The 15,263-nt window shown below is 36.2% G+C and overlaps 1 protein-coding gene and 1 long non-coding RNA gene across 10 annotated transcripts in view; one reads left to right on the top strand and one right to left on the bottom strand.

Moving 5' to 3' along the window:
* The window catches only part of LOC137488125 (uncharacterized), a 58,497-nt gene extending 45,914 nt beyond the window's left edge, over positions 1–12,583 (bottom strand). The window contains exons 1-4 of one of the 2 annotated variants that reach the window (XR_015513629.1): positions 12,489–12,582; positions 12,328–12,390; positions 10,877–10,912; positions 2,345–2,383 (exon numbers count right to left, since the gene is read on the bottom strand). This is a non-coding gene — a long non-coding RNA (uncharacterized LOC137488125). Of the gene's footprint in view, positions 1–2,344; positions 2,384–10,876; positions 10,913–12,327; positions 12,391–12,488 lie in introns of both variants that reach the window. The other variant, XR_015513630.1, reaches the window with a different exon arrangement.
* The window catches only part of LOC147833132 (uncharacterized), a 230,364-nt gene that overhangs the window by 178,359 nt on the left and 36,742 nt on the right, over positions 1–15,263 (top strand). The window lies entirely within an intron of this gene.

The raw sequence follows: 15,263 nt of genomic DNA, 5'->3' as shown, positions 1-15,263 counted from the left end.
TGCTTTGTAAACATTTATTATTACCATTTGTTAAGTCTCCGCATACTGTTTGATAAGGCGCTTGGACCCGGAAGCTGCAGTACGTGACGTCACACCTAGCAAGCGGATTATTTTCCTGAGGAATGGTCTATAAAGGCATTTTCTGATCGTTCAATCTAATTTTTGAAACCACGGTTACATACTATACATACATACAAACACAAATATTAATATAAACTAAAACTTTTTGTTAAATGAATAAAGTCTAACCATCACAATAAAAACATGCATGCTCTCATGTTTAAAAATAACAGAGTAATTGTTTTGTGGCTGTTCCTTGTGCATTTTATCACATGAGCCTCTATACCATAAAAGCATTCTAACTCACTTTCCATAAATCATTTAAAACCATTAATGACTTTCTTTAAATTGATAAACCATTAAACCATTTTATCATTATCTATCAGGACTAAATTAAATATTAATTGTAGTACAACAGTTTTGTTAGCCATCTTGGACAGATTTATTGGGTATTACCTATTTTAATTGGCAATTTTTATTTCTGTCAACTGTCAAAATGACATTTTCCTCATTTTTTAAATCTTGTTTACCTGTTAACTAAGTAATCAAGTAACTAAAAATGAAATAGAACAATGATAAAAAAAAAAAATAGATAACAGTTTATGCATACACAGACACACACAGAGAGATGCGTGACCCTGGACTACAAAACCAGTCTTACATTGAACCGAAAAGGCCAAAAAAAAAAAAAAAAAAATAGCATAGATCAAAATGGTTATGTCAAAAATCTAAAGTCCATTAACTTAATATATTAACTAAAGACCATGTTCCATAAATATATTCAAGTTCTATTGTAAATATATAAACATTTAATTTTTGATTAGTAATTAACTTTGATAAGCACTTCAGTTGGTGGCATGGTGGCACAGCATGCCTCACAGCAAGGAGGTCACTGGTTCGGTCGAATGGTTTGGGTAAGCAAAATTGTCTGTAGTGGATTGGATTATGTCCTGGTTCTTCAGAATGGTGGTTGGTCTTTGGGCTAACAACCCACCTCATAAAAATTAGATGTTAAGAAATACCAACATGGTGCGGCTAAATATCAACTTCGATTTAAATGGCCCTGGGAGTAAGCACTTCAGTTAGACAGCTGAAGACATAGATTAGACTTTATTTTTTTTAAATCTTTTAAAGATTTCAGATTTACAAATAGTTGTGCCTCAGCCAAATATCATTCATAGCCTATTAATGGAAAGCTTATATTTATTCAGCATTCAGGTGATTTATAAATCCCAATTTCTATAAAAATTACACACACACACACACACATATATATATATATATATATATATATATATATATATATATATATATATATATATATATATATATATATATATATATATATATATTTTTTTTTTTACTTTAAATTCCACAATGATGCCTCTAGTACAGGAGTGGCCAACACACCTAAACCAATTAATTAGGACCTGAACACCACGTGATAATTACAGGCAGGTGTGTTTGATATGGGATTTTGCAGGAAGGTGGCTCTCCAGGAACAGAGTTGGCCACCCCTGCTCTAGTACATCATCATATTATCTTTTGGGGAAAAGCTTGTGTCATTTTCACTCAAAGATGTGTGTAAATGGATGTTTCCCAGTGCTGCGTTGAGCCTGGAAGGGGATTTTCTGCTTAGAACATATTCTGGAATAGCTGGCAGTTCATTGCATTGTGGCAACCTCTGAAACAGAGACTAAGCCAAAGGAAAATGATCGAATAAATGAATCAATGTAATTTAAAAAAAGTAAGTCAGAATTTGCCAGTGGTATGAATAATTTCGGAAATCCACACACACATATATATACACCTCCAACTGTCCAATATGCATCTCCATTTGTCTAATGCACAAAATAAAAAATAAAAATAAAAAAACACACACACACACACAACACTTTACAAAACAATAACACGCATACATTTTTATGCAGAATATTGTGATATTGCAGGTATATACTCCCATTCATGTTTGAATTATGCATGAATAGCACTTTATAAACAAAATAAAACTTCTCCTTACGGACCGCTGGGACAAGATAACTACATGTTCACATAAATTATCAAAATGAGAAGCAACACTATTACTATCGTAATTATGTGACATCGTGGCACATGAGAGCTGTTTTTGAATAGTTGGTCATGTCGCTCCCACAGCGGACCATTTAGCAGTGGCACAGTAATATATAGCCGACTGTAAATTAGTCATAGGGGAGTGTTGAGACTCGTTCAGGTGGGCCGCTCCTGTCAGTTAAACCACAAAGATAATGAGACCATAAAGATTTACCTGCACTCTCTGCCTGGGCCATTAGTGATGACATCACACCTGTGGGACACAAAAAACAAAAAAATGTGGTGACGGTCAGACGGCAAGGAATGGGCAATTAAAGTGTGATTTCAGACCCCTGCAGGGAGGAAGGGAGCGCGTGGGGAGCAGAGGAAGGAAAAAAAAGGGAGAAAAAAGCTGATCAGTGGTGCCAACACTCACAAGACAAATACACAATCACCACAGCTTCAAAAACAAACCCAAAGTCATTACATTATTTATTGTCATCAGATTGATCATTATCTATTACGTTACTCATTATTGATTACACTAAGAAAAAACTGATTTATTTTTGCCAAATAAAAAGAAAAAAACTAATTGTGAAATCAAAAAAGCTGGTGACACACTATTCTGTAATCTCCGGTCACCTCATTATATAGCCTATTATTTATAATGAAATAAAAGTCACTATATAGTGGTTAGTACTGTACATTACACAGTTTATTCATTCATTCATTTTCTTTTTTTGGGGCTTAGCCTCTTTATTAATCTAGGATCGCCACAATGGAATGAATCGCCAACTTATCCAGCACGTTTTATGCAGCGGATGCCCTTCCAGCTGCAACCCATCTCTGGGAAACATCCATAAACACTCATTCACACTCAAACACTCCTGCCAATTTAGCCAACTCAATTCACCTGTACCGAATGTCTTTAGACTGTGGGGGAAACCAGAGCACCCGGAGGAAACCCATGCGAATGCAGGGAGAACATGCAAACTCCACACAGAAACGCTAACTGACCCAGCCGAGGCTCAAACCAATGACCGTCTTGCTGTGAGGCGACAACACTGCCTACTGCGCCACTGCGTCGCCACACATTTTATTAATTTTATATATTATTATTATTATTATTTTTTTTTTTTTACAAAATTCGACAATAAAAATGTAGGCGATAGGATAGGACAGGGGGGAAAACTCTACAGCAGTTATCCTTTTTTCTTTCGCCAATACCACATGATGCTTCTGAAATCAATGCCCATTAAACTGTAAATAAGCAGTAAAATTTTTTAAAAGCTGGGTTTAAGGAGGTGTCATTATTCACCTCACTACGGTGGTCGAGAAAGCTTATTGTGCTGCAATTTAAGAAAACAGGTGCAATTAAAAAAAAAAGCAAATTCCAACAAATTAAGATCTTGATAAGTTTGACAGCACATGTGCTGCATTTTTTGACAACACAATGAAAATGTTTTAAGGAGACCCTAAAACATTACAGACCAGGCTATTTAGGCTATACTACTAAACACGAGAATCGGGACATTAAAAAAAAAAGAAAAAAAAAAAACCTCACCTTTTAAAGATCACAACGTCACTGAGCAATAGTCATGGTACAGTGGCATCTGTCACGTTTTTTGGGTCCCCTTGAAACATTTCTGTTGTGTTCCTATTTTGTGAGAAAATGCAGCGCGTTTCATTAATTTATTTGCATTGTGAGAAAATGCAGCGCATTTTTTATATGTATGTGTTGTGAGAATTTGCAGGACCTGTGCTGTCAAACGGATGAAGATCTTTTCTTAATTTGCTGGCGTTTTTTGTAATTTAGCCTCATTGTTAGAGCAACTGACTCCCATGCAGAAGGTGGCCAGTTAGATCATTGGTGCCGTGACCCGAATGGTAGTGAAGTTTAGGGGCATTAATGTGGTAGAGGCCAGATAGTGAAGTGCTGTGCAGGTAAACCTCACTCCTCTGACCTCATGAGAGGTCACGGTCTTTAGCCTCCTTAGAGCAGCTGACTCCCATGTGAAAGGTTCAATCCCAGCTTGTAACGGTGTGGTGTAGAGCCGGTGGGGTTACACATGAGTATTTTTAAATTGCAGCACATTAAGCTCTGTCTGCCACTGTACCTCACAGTTTATCTATTGAATAATAAAACCAAAATTATTAGAATTAACAAATTACTTTCAGCAGACCACTAACTCCAAAAACTCAAAATGAGTCTTCACACAGCAATATCATAAATTGTATATTGACTATTATTGTACTGTAGGGGATACAGCAAACGCAAAAGATAAGCTTCTGATACTGATGTTAGAATAACTTAAATAACAAAAATAAATCACAAAACACAACGTTCCTTAAAATGGAGGGGCATTCCCATAATTAGGACATGTGCAGAAAAAGTGGATATTATTGCAATTAGTGCCTTTGAGCCCCCCTTAAAAAAAACACACAACCCACGACCCACAGTTTTTAACACAACTTAACACAAAAGAGAAGCCCAAAGTGGCGTTTTCTAAGCAGACTTGGCAACTCTGAAGCTGATGTAAACGAGGTGTTTGTTGAGAGAGGCAGAGGGAATGGGAGAGAGAAAGAGAGAGAGAGAGAGAGAGAGAGAGAGAGAGAGAGTAGGCGTGTCGTGTCTGTCAGCTGTGCTTGGCTTCGTCCTCCCCCTGATCAGCGCACTGGCCCAGCCCGCCGGTTTCCAAACAAACTCGCCGGAACATGTTGCGCGCTCGGCCGTCCCTACAGGCCCCCCTGCCGCGCTCCAAAGCTGCCGGCCACAATGCAAGCAGGTGGCCGTGCCGCCTCGCTCAAAGAACGGGCACGCTGAGTGGGTGTCAGGCGACGGAAGAAAAAAAATTACCAAAAATCCCCGCTGACCTCCAGCCTTGCTTTTGCTCGCCAAAAAATAACGAAAAAAGAATGGTGACAGCAGTTTTGGGTTGACCGTTTTTTCTTTGTTTTTTTATTGTGTGACACACTTACAAGTTGTCATTTGCTCAGCTTGTTGTGGCGAGCATTCTTTTAATGCATGTGTGTGTCAAAGTGTGTCAAAGCAAAACTGGCAGTAGCCTGACTCAGAGGGTAATGTGAGGAGCAGTGGTGGGAGCTTCTGAGAGGAGTTGTAACTCTGTTAACTGATTTTTCCTCCTCCGTCGTGGTGGCAGGTGCAGCGTTCAGGCAAGCTAAAGAGACAGCAGCAGTAAGCAGGTGATTTCCACCCTGACTCACATTCACGCTGTCTGATTCCCCATCTGATCACAGTATCTCTCATCGTTCAGACAGTTGTTTTTTTCCGCAGCTGAGGCAACCGCCAGTTTTACCACAAAACTTCAGCGTTTTGATTAATCAATCACAACGTAAAGACTGGATTTATTTGAAGTGACACCTGCTGAAGCTTCTAACTGTCCAACAGTGCCAAACTATTTGTTTTCAGAATTGCTTCGTTTGTGGGTTGCCTGAATGATGAGCTGATTATTTGGCCTTGAGGAAAATTTAAATTCTGTCAAAAATATACTCGTCTTCCTGTCGTTCCAAATTTGTATGACTTTTTTTTTTTACTTGTTTCTTTTAGTCTGAAGAAAGTCAGTGAAGTCCAAAGAAACTTTTTTTTTTTTCCAAATTATTCTTAAAATGTGTTTTTAATTGAGAATGATCTGTCTCTTAAGGACGCCAGCATACTTATTTCAATTTCCACGTTCATCTCTCCTTGGGCTGCACGAATAATCAAAAAAAGATCACAATCTTGATTCGACCTCCCAAATCCTAATCCACCATTTCTACGATTCAGCCAATTATATTTTCAAGGTCAGAAGAGAAACATAAAGCCACTCACACAAGTCTTTACATTGTTTTATATACAGTACGTTGCTCAGCAACGTGGACACCTCCAAATGGTGTTGAAAGTCACATACTGTATTTATAAGGTATAATTAGGCCCACACGGAATCTTTGCGCGCAGATTTTAAGCCCATCATTGGTTGTGTTTATTTACTTGAGTGAATGTGTGTGAATTTAGATTTATTCAGTTTTTAAATAGTTGCAGTGTAATTAATTAAAAATTTATATTAAGCATTAATGAATAATTAAGTATAGTTATTGATTAATATAAAAATATTCATATGATTTTTTTTACAATACAGGTTGTAAAGTAATATTTTCTGTCATTTTTATCGAATAAAGTGCATCTAATTGGATTTGCATTGTAAACACTAAATAAAAGTTAAAAAGGTATTTTTTTTTATTTCATATATTAAGGTTTTAGTTACGATACTTCTAAAATCATTCCACATTAATTAGCAGATTTTTAACAAAATTCTCTGCAGAAATAGCAACACATGTCCACAGACTGGCCCTATATATAATTCACCCAACAATGTAATGTCTTTCTTTATGTAATAATGTATTCACGACCACAAAATCACACGTGAGATGACCATGAGTTGTGTGTTTACCAGAGAGGATGTGCATGCCCGTGTCTACTTAAGTGAACAGAACCTCCATAGGCAAAAACAAGTAATCAAGTGCTGAAATAACGTTCAGTGATCATTTGGGAGCCGCACGGGAGATATGATTTACATGTATGTTTGTTTTTTTTATTCTCAGAGTGATCACAGCCACGACATAAGTGCATTCGGCAATGAAAGTGAAACCATAAGCGCACACATGAAGTGTTGTCAATGAGAATAAACATGTAACAGTGTCAGTATAAATACTCTAGCCAATATAATGTTAAATATATTGCAGGAGAAAATCTGATATTGACAAATGTATCATTTTTAAAAATGGTCTAATGATGTTGTCAATGACGAATTGCAAGCATATGTCTCAAACATAATCATTTAACTTCAGAATTATGAAAGGTTGTATTCTGATGTCATCACTTCACTGTGAATTAACAACCAGGACAAATTGAAAGTCTATACAAAACTGAGCATTTTAACCAACAGTAGACCTACACATAGACATAATATTATTATTGTTTATCTTACTATATGTTTGAGAAATTACAATAATATACTATAATACTTATATTATATAAAATAATAATAATATAATACTCAATCTATATTTTACATCTACTAAATCGTGAGAAAAAAGTGATCTTGATTTTAAGCAAAAAAATAAAAAATCATGATTCTCATTTTAGTTAGAATCATGCAGCCCTAAGATCACCCCAATTGGACAGTTATTTTTTGTAAGTTTGTGTTCAGAAATAGACATACAGTGTTCAAATAAATGGGAGGTGAGTAAAAAAAGGCTGGAAAGTATAAAATTGTGTGTTTTATATTGTAATGGATCATTGCAGAGTTTGTTATAAATGGTTAGAGTACATGGATGTTGAATGTTTGATCATGATCGACAAACCTTCTAAGTTAGCAAATATTTGTATTTTTTTATAGAAACACACAGGTAAGGTAATTTCAGTAGGATCTTTGATGAATTACAGTTACGTATCACTTCGCTTAAATCATTTCTGTGATTTTAAGTCTTCCTTAAAGCCTTTAAATAAATAAAAAAATCAAAATAAAACACTGAGGAGTGTCATAGTTACAAGTTAAAAGCCATATGACATTTCTCATAGCATGGAAATAATGGCAACTTTCTTGAAACAGATAAACATAGATTTTTGTTATGAGTAGAGACACTATTGCCAAACACTAATGCACAGACTCAGGTAATTCACACATGCTAAATCCCATGCCTAATCATCTATTCTTGCTTTAATAATCGTGTTATTAATTGCATTTGTCTGCCTTTAATGGCTCAAGCGTCTGTTACTAGCTCTAAAATGACCTTTTTAATTGGGATGGGAAGCCGAATAAATTAGTTCTATACCATACAATACCACACAAGAGCATTTTAAGCACAACAGTCTGACAATTTTTTTTTTTTTTAAATAAAGGATCTGAACATGTGGTAAACAAAGTATAAGCAGAACACCCAGAGTGTGAATTATTTTATTATAATCCAACAGGAAAATATGCCAGTTATTCCTTGCTTTATCTATACAGTTTCCATCCTCCAGCAACCTGTCACTCATATGAGATTGCAGCAATTAGCAAACACCCGCAATCCAAACAATTCCCGATGGACAAAATCAAGTCTTGCCCTACATTTTTTTTCTCTCTCAAGAAGCCATTTCACTTTATGTCACAATAGGGGAGCAAAGAGATTTCATGATTTTATTTTATTTTTTCCATCGCAATGTTTGCTTGACATAGCTTCTCAAAAATGCAAGAATTGTGACAGAATGCTAAAAATGCTGTGTGAGGTGCTAAGCAACATTTAAAGATGCCTGTTTTTACAGTATATGGCCCTAGAGTTTATACTTTAAAGGGAAGAATTCAAAAATGCTTTTCAGTGTTACCATGAAACGAGTCTAAAAGGATAACTAGCATGCTAATTAGCATAGACTTACTGCCACAAACTATCTAAATCTGGCTAATCATGTAGCCGTCCCATCCCTAGAAGGTTTAGCTGCTTCATTTAAGCTTCCACTTCCTGTTCTCATGCCTGAGGTCAAAAGTCTTTACGTGACAACCCTCGCTTCAAGCACTATTGCGCTGAGCGTGGCTTTCTAAGCTCCTTGGCAATAGGAACAAAAGCCCATATTGGGTTCTTTATCCACATTTTTACACCATTGTCACATTGAGCCAAGTGTCACGCAGAATTCTGCAACATTGTTCCGCAACACACATGGTGGAGAACAAATGCGATAGAGACGAGAAGACGTGATTTTCCTCAGAGAGACACAATTTGGCTGCCCGTGAGCCAGTCCAAAAATAACAAAGAACAAAGAGGGATAAATGAGAGCATTTTGAACACAGGCTACTGGCTTGGCAGAACAGGCGGGGGATGAGGAGCGCCCGTCCGCACATCTGTCCACGCAGCACGGGGTTCCAGAGACACCCACCCGAACGGGCTTAACCTTCCCTCTCCCACACCACCTGTTCATTAGCATGGGCCCCCCTGCCGAGCCACAGTCATTTTCACTCCCCTCGATTTTTTTTCTCCCTCTTTTCTCTTCTTTCTCGATGGCGGGAGCGGAGAGCCTTTGGGACGGCGGTTTTCAGTCGAACGTAATCTACCATCTGATTCAGGCCATGATGGTTGGGAGGCCAGCGCCATGGAGAGATATGGCCAACTTTATTGGACACAGGGAAAAAGGAACTGATGAATGGTCTCCAAATGCGTTTACCCCCGAATTGTCGGAAGTTTTTAATTTTCCGCAGCTCTCTGCATCAATCAGAGCTGGCCCATTTTAATCTCTGCACGCCTTCATTAGAACGAGAGAAAGACTGGTATTAATCTCATTGTGTTGTGCCAGGGGATGTCCTTGAAATGCAGCACATTGCGGCCCACGACTCCACCATTAGGCCTATTGTATTATTCGCATTGTAAAAGGACCAGTCCAAGATTCCCATAAATGCATCTGATCCCTGAACGGCTCCAAGCATATAAAGGATCGGTTACATTTTTTTGATGCAAGCAATACTACCAGTGTGACCGTGGAGGCGAAGAATCTTGATTTACTGTGGAAATTAATAGGCAGGTCTACTCATTAAACGCAAAAGCACAGTTAAACAAACACGAAGCTTTAATGATTTCAATCTGTCACCCCCCATCCCAATTACTCCGCGCCCCATGAGCAGCCGCGGCCCCCTGGTTGCCCTGCGTTCTGCTCCCTTGGATTGCGTAGAAATCCCTGACATCCTCCTCTGACTCCCTAATTGCTTTTCCTCAGTGCCCAGGCGATGATAGGGACGACTGGGTGACAACATCTCAATTTCTGCGAACCCCCACCACCCCACCCAGATCCTTCCGTTCCAATTACCATTGATGTTTTTTTTCCCCACTGCGCACATCCCCATATTAAATTTAATTTTCTGAGAGCCTGCCAAGATTCAGAATCCAAGGCCGTTTCACTCGAGTCTCCAAGCAGGTTGGAGATGAGGAAAAAGAACCGCTGTTTGGATAAGGATGGAGATGTTGTTATTGTGGACAGTGTAAAGAAATGCAGGATCAGCTATGCATTACCTTCACTCAATATATCAATTTGCCTTACATTACCACTGAAAATAAGCTATAAACTAGCTGGCTTAGAGGGATAGTTCACTAAATTAAACATTTCTGTTAACCTGTTAGATGTATTATCAATTGAGAAACAACGATAGGCAACTCGATGGTTAGCACTGTTGCCTCACAGCAAGAAGGTTGCTGGTTCGAGTCCTGGCTGGGCCAGTTGACATTTGTGTGTAGAGTTTGCATGTTCTCCCAGTGTTTGTGTGGGTCTTTGTCAGTTCTCTGGTTTCCCCCACAGTCTGGGATTGGAAACAGCGGTGTATGTTCAGTTCTCCCTGTTATAAACATCGAGTCTTGGATGTTTTTTTGTGGCTGCAGACAGAGTCGCCTATTTTCCTGGAGTCAGGCCATGATCTGAATAGAGCTAACAACATTTTGTTTAGTAAAATGAGCTAAAATAAATATATATTTTCTATCTGCACTCGTCTTCTTATTTGTGGTGACAACAAATACAGTATGTGGTCAGAACAAATGGGTGAACTAAATTGACTGTAGTGAATGAATTATTATCATTATGTGTGTGAATATGAGAGTATATGGGTTTTTCACAGTACTGGGTTGCGGCTGGAAGGACATCCGCTGTGTATAAAACATATGCTGGAAAAGTTGGTGGTTCTTTCCGCGGTGGCGACCCCTGATGAATAATTGACTAAGGCAAAGAAAAATGAATGAATTAGACAAAACTTACCTGCAATTGACACGTTTTAGCTCTAGCACATGAGTCCTGGGTAAGGAAAACAAAGACAATCAGTGTAGATCAGATCAAATGATAAAACGAAAGTCTAGATCAGACAGAATATAAAAATGTAGAAGTATACAACTAATCATGACTTGATGGACATGAAAAATCCATCACATCATCACTGAGATATGCAGTCTCAGCTTGCATCATCAATGTTCAGCCCCCCAGCATTTTCTTTGTAAAAAATGGTTGTTTTTGATGAAACCTATCTGCTATTAAAAATATATATATATATAAATAAATACATATATATATAAATAAATATATATATATATATATATATATATATATATATATATTAGTGCTGTCAATCGATTAAAAAAATTAACTAATCAATCGCACCTTTAAAAAAAAATTAATCGCGATTAATCGCATTTAAAATACTGAAACTTGTAATTTTGGCTATTTAAATTTCAAATTAATGTAAACGCAAGACAAAAGATATTTTAATTTAAAATATTATTGGTTAATATAATTTTTGTTTAACTTGTAACACAGATTTCTTCATGTAAACAACATACCCACAATAAACCATCAAGATCCTGGCTTGACAGCCATATTTATTACAGAAATGAAAACACAGGCATGTTAATGACATTTAAATTTCAAAACAATCAATGCCAATATAAAAAAAACATTGATTTCCATGTTGGATTCTAAGTGGACCGCAAAAAAAATGCCAAAATACAGGAATTGCAGATATGGAAAATGAAAAATTATAATAAACTATAGAATACACACTGTTGCACTCATTGTAAAGTTTTATTGCTGTGAGTTGAGAATATTAGTTATAGAGTAGAAACAATTTTGCTTAATCCTCCTTTACATTCATCCAGTTGCTAAGACTATCTTATGAGTATGACTATGCTAAGAGTATCCCGCAAGTGCACAGAGACTCCCAAATGCCCACAAATGAAAGATAATTTCTTGCAAAGCAGTCGTTAAATACATTGCACACCCCTCTCGCCCCTACTCAGATAAGTCGCTCACTCCACCCCTGACACAGACACACACACACACAGACAGACACACACTGAACGCTCTGCAGACGTTTTGGCCCCAACGACCTTCCATACTGGAGCGACTCCCCTCAGATTCAACACGCATGATCGCGTTCATCAAATTTGCTTAAACTAAGCGTCCTAAAGTATTACTGTATTTCACAAGGATTCTGACACAACAACGCAAAGCATATGCTTTCGTTGCGTTTAATGAGGAAACACGCTTAACTTGGAGGGCTCATGCTGAAAGGCAGAGTAATGCCCTGTCTTTGACAGCTCGCGACTTCACCAGACGTTCTGAGTACATTTACATAAGACACCAATACTCCGATTTTAATATGATTAAGATAATACTCCTATTAAAATTCTACCGTGTAGCCTTTAAAGGAACCTTACCTTACAGGAACGCCGAGTCACGAAATGCGGAGGATTTTCTTTCTGTTCACTATGCGGTATCAACTTACAACAGATGTCGAAAGTTAAAAATGAAACACCCGAAATTGCATGAAACTCTGGATAACCTGTGATGCAACTAATTGTTTTATACTGGAACTTGCCTTCAAAAAGTGCTTCCTTGGTCTTATCCACATTTATTTCATGTTGAACACACGTCCACCACAACAGGAAGTAAAAAAAAAAAAAACCTGCACCTGCGTTAATTGCGTTAAATTTTTTTAACGCGTTAATTATTTTAAATTAATCGCATGCGTTAACGCGTCAATTTTGACAGCGCTAATATATATATATATATATATATATATATATATATATATATATATATATATATATATATAAGAGAGAGAGAGAGAGAGAGAGAGAGAGAGAGAGAGAGAGAGAGAGAGAGAGAGAGACATGATATCCTGATATATTTATGACAGAAAATATTATAGATAGTAGATAGTATAGAGTAAAATTCGTCAAAAAACGCTGGCAGTAGCTAGCATCCTAAAAAACAACATCAATGGAGGCGAAAAATATATATTGTCATCCTCAGACCATCCAAGATGTATGTGACTTTTTTATTCAGAAAAAAAAAACATTAATGATGTTGCTTCATGCATCAGCAACCAACACTTTAAAAGAAAAAAGCACATATATATATATATATATATATATATATATATATATATATATATATATATATATATATATATAAATGAATACAGGGAAATTAAAAAGAAAATTGCAACAGTATATAATATGCAAGAGCAATAACATTATTTGCAACTGAATTACTTTCAATTCATATCCTTTGCAAATGGTCCTGGGCACATTTATAACAGTTTTCCTAATTGTCGCATAATCACATCTCTGAAATCTCAAGTGGGATTTGACACTGTTTATTTACATCAAAATAAATATAATGAATACAAATTTAATAGCATTTAAATATACAAAATGTGTATACCATAGGTTTTGTAGAAAAATGAATATATATATTTTTGCCATTTTTGTCTCTTTTTCTTTTCATTAAACAATTTTATTTAAATTGCTTAAATGTAATATATTAACCGAACTTCTTCTGTTGAGTGTGATTTGCGCGCATAGTAATGAAACATATTTGCTTCATCAGAAGCAGATGAAGCTGATAGAAATGCAGAGGCCTGACTGTTTTTAACCTAAGCTTAGCAGTGAAACTTCCTGTCAGCAGAAATGTGTTACAACTGAACACAGAATATGTGCAGTTGAAAAAAGTTCTATGTTTTTAATGTTGTGTAGAGAATTTGTGGAAAAAGAGGATGTATGTATGGGTGCGGCCAATGGAGGACTGGAGAATAATTGACAAGTAATGAATTCCACAAAACTCCACCTGTTAATAACAGCTACGTTTAAAAATGTGAATCATGAAATTAAATTTGTTGCGCACCTCCTAAATGCAACATTTGCATTGCATTGAGGATACCAGAATTCTGTAAATCGAATTATTCATTTGTCTCCAATAAATTACTAAAATCTTTGACATTGAATAAAAACCTCTCCTAACCTTTTTTATTGAACACGCATGAAATGGATTAACTATTCCAACATGGGGTTTTGGAAGCATTCCCTTTTTGATGATGTGCTAAAATTATTAAATGTACGACACATTAGCTCTGCACATATCTAAAGTACACCTCAACAGCATTCTGTTACACTTACACAATAAATATCACTGCTAACTTTTGCAATAGTTCTAAAACATGTTTACCTTTGATAAAACAGTCATATTTATAAGTTGAAAGAGGCCAAAAACGATAAGAAGAAGCGCAGAGGAATGTTTGATATGTTGGTAAAGGTAGCAGTTGCGATGGTACAATTGCAATTATTCCTCTATAAACACACAAGCCCACACAGTTTACTGCTCTCTGGGCACACAACAATAAACATGTAAACCTTTGAAATGCATGGCGGTGCAGATAAGATAAGTCGCTTTACAGGATGTTATTTCAAAAGGTTCCCACAAACCCTTATGTTCAAAGGTCCACCGTCTTAAACATCATAAGTTCATAAAAGTCAGTGGGTTGGTGTGTGACAAGCGTGAGATACACATTAATAAATTCACACTTTTTTATATATATCAGTGATGTGCCAGTTTTTCTTGTTATATGACTGTACTAATATGAAAGTAGAGTTATTATTCTATAGTTTGTGTAATTGATGCACGTGCTAACTGTAGGCACTTATAAAAAAAGAAAAGAAAAAGAGAGCATCTTATTTTTTTTATGATCTACATATTTCACAGATCTTCAAAACTTATTTCCTCTTACAATAATATGCTGTATGATTAAAATATATAATAATATATTAATAATGATTTCAGTTTAACATCTGGTCTGTCCTAGAGCTTATGTTTTTTTTTTGGAAAATTGAGAAAATTATGATTAAATGAGTCACTTTCTGTAATTCCTTCATCAAAGTTACTTAATAAGAGTCTCTCATTTCTCCTAATTTCATCTGTTATCTGTGGAGTTTAAAAAAGTAATAATTAAGCACAATTAGATATGCAGACTTATCAGTCTGATGCCAGCAAGACACTTTAAATTTGATTTTGATAGAGTTCAATTAGCAGATGTTCAGTATGTGAATGATATTAAGAAGGCCTGCGTTCGGAAAGTGAAGTTGAATATGAAGAAATTTAAAATTTTTTAATCATAATTATTAATGTATCTATATATAGCTATTTCCATAATAATAAAATGCACTCACTGAAGCTTTGAATATGGACATAGTTTCAAATGTTCAAATATGTTTTTTTCCACCCTTAATTTAAACTTTCTGTTTATAAAGTGGTGGACTTTGCAATGTTACAGTTATGAAAATGCTGTTTTGTACTGTATGAGATTTACTTTCAC

Source organism: Danio rerio, chromosome 17 (assembly GCF_052040795.2).
Source record: "Danio rerio strain M-AB ecotype USA chromosome 17, GRCz13ab, whole genome shotgun sequence".
NCBI classification, from domain to species: Eukaryota; Metazoa; Chordata; class Actinopteri; order Cypriniformes; family Danionidae; genus Danio; species Danio rerio.
Note: the sequence above shows the minus strand (reverse complement) of the source record. Positions and strands in the feature narration are given on the sequence as shown.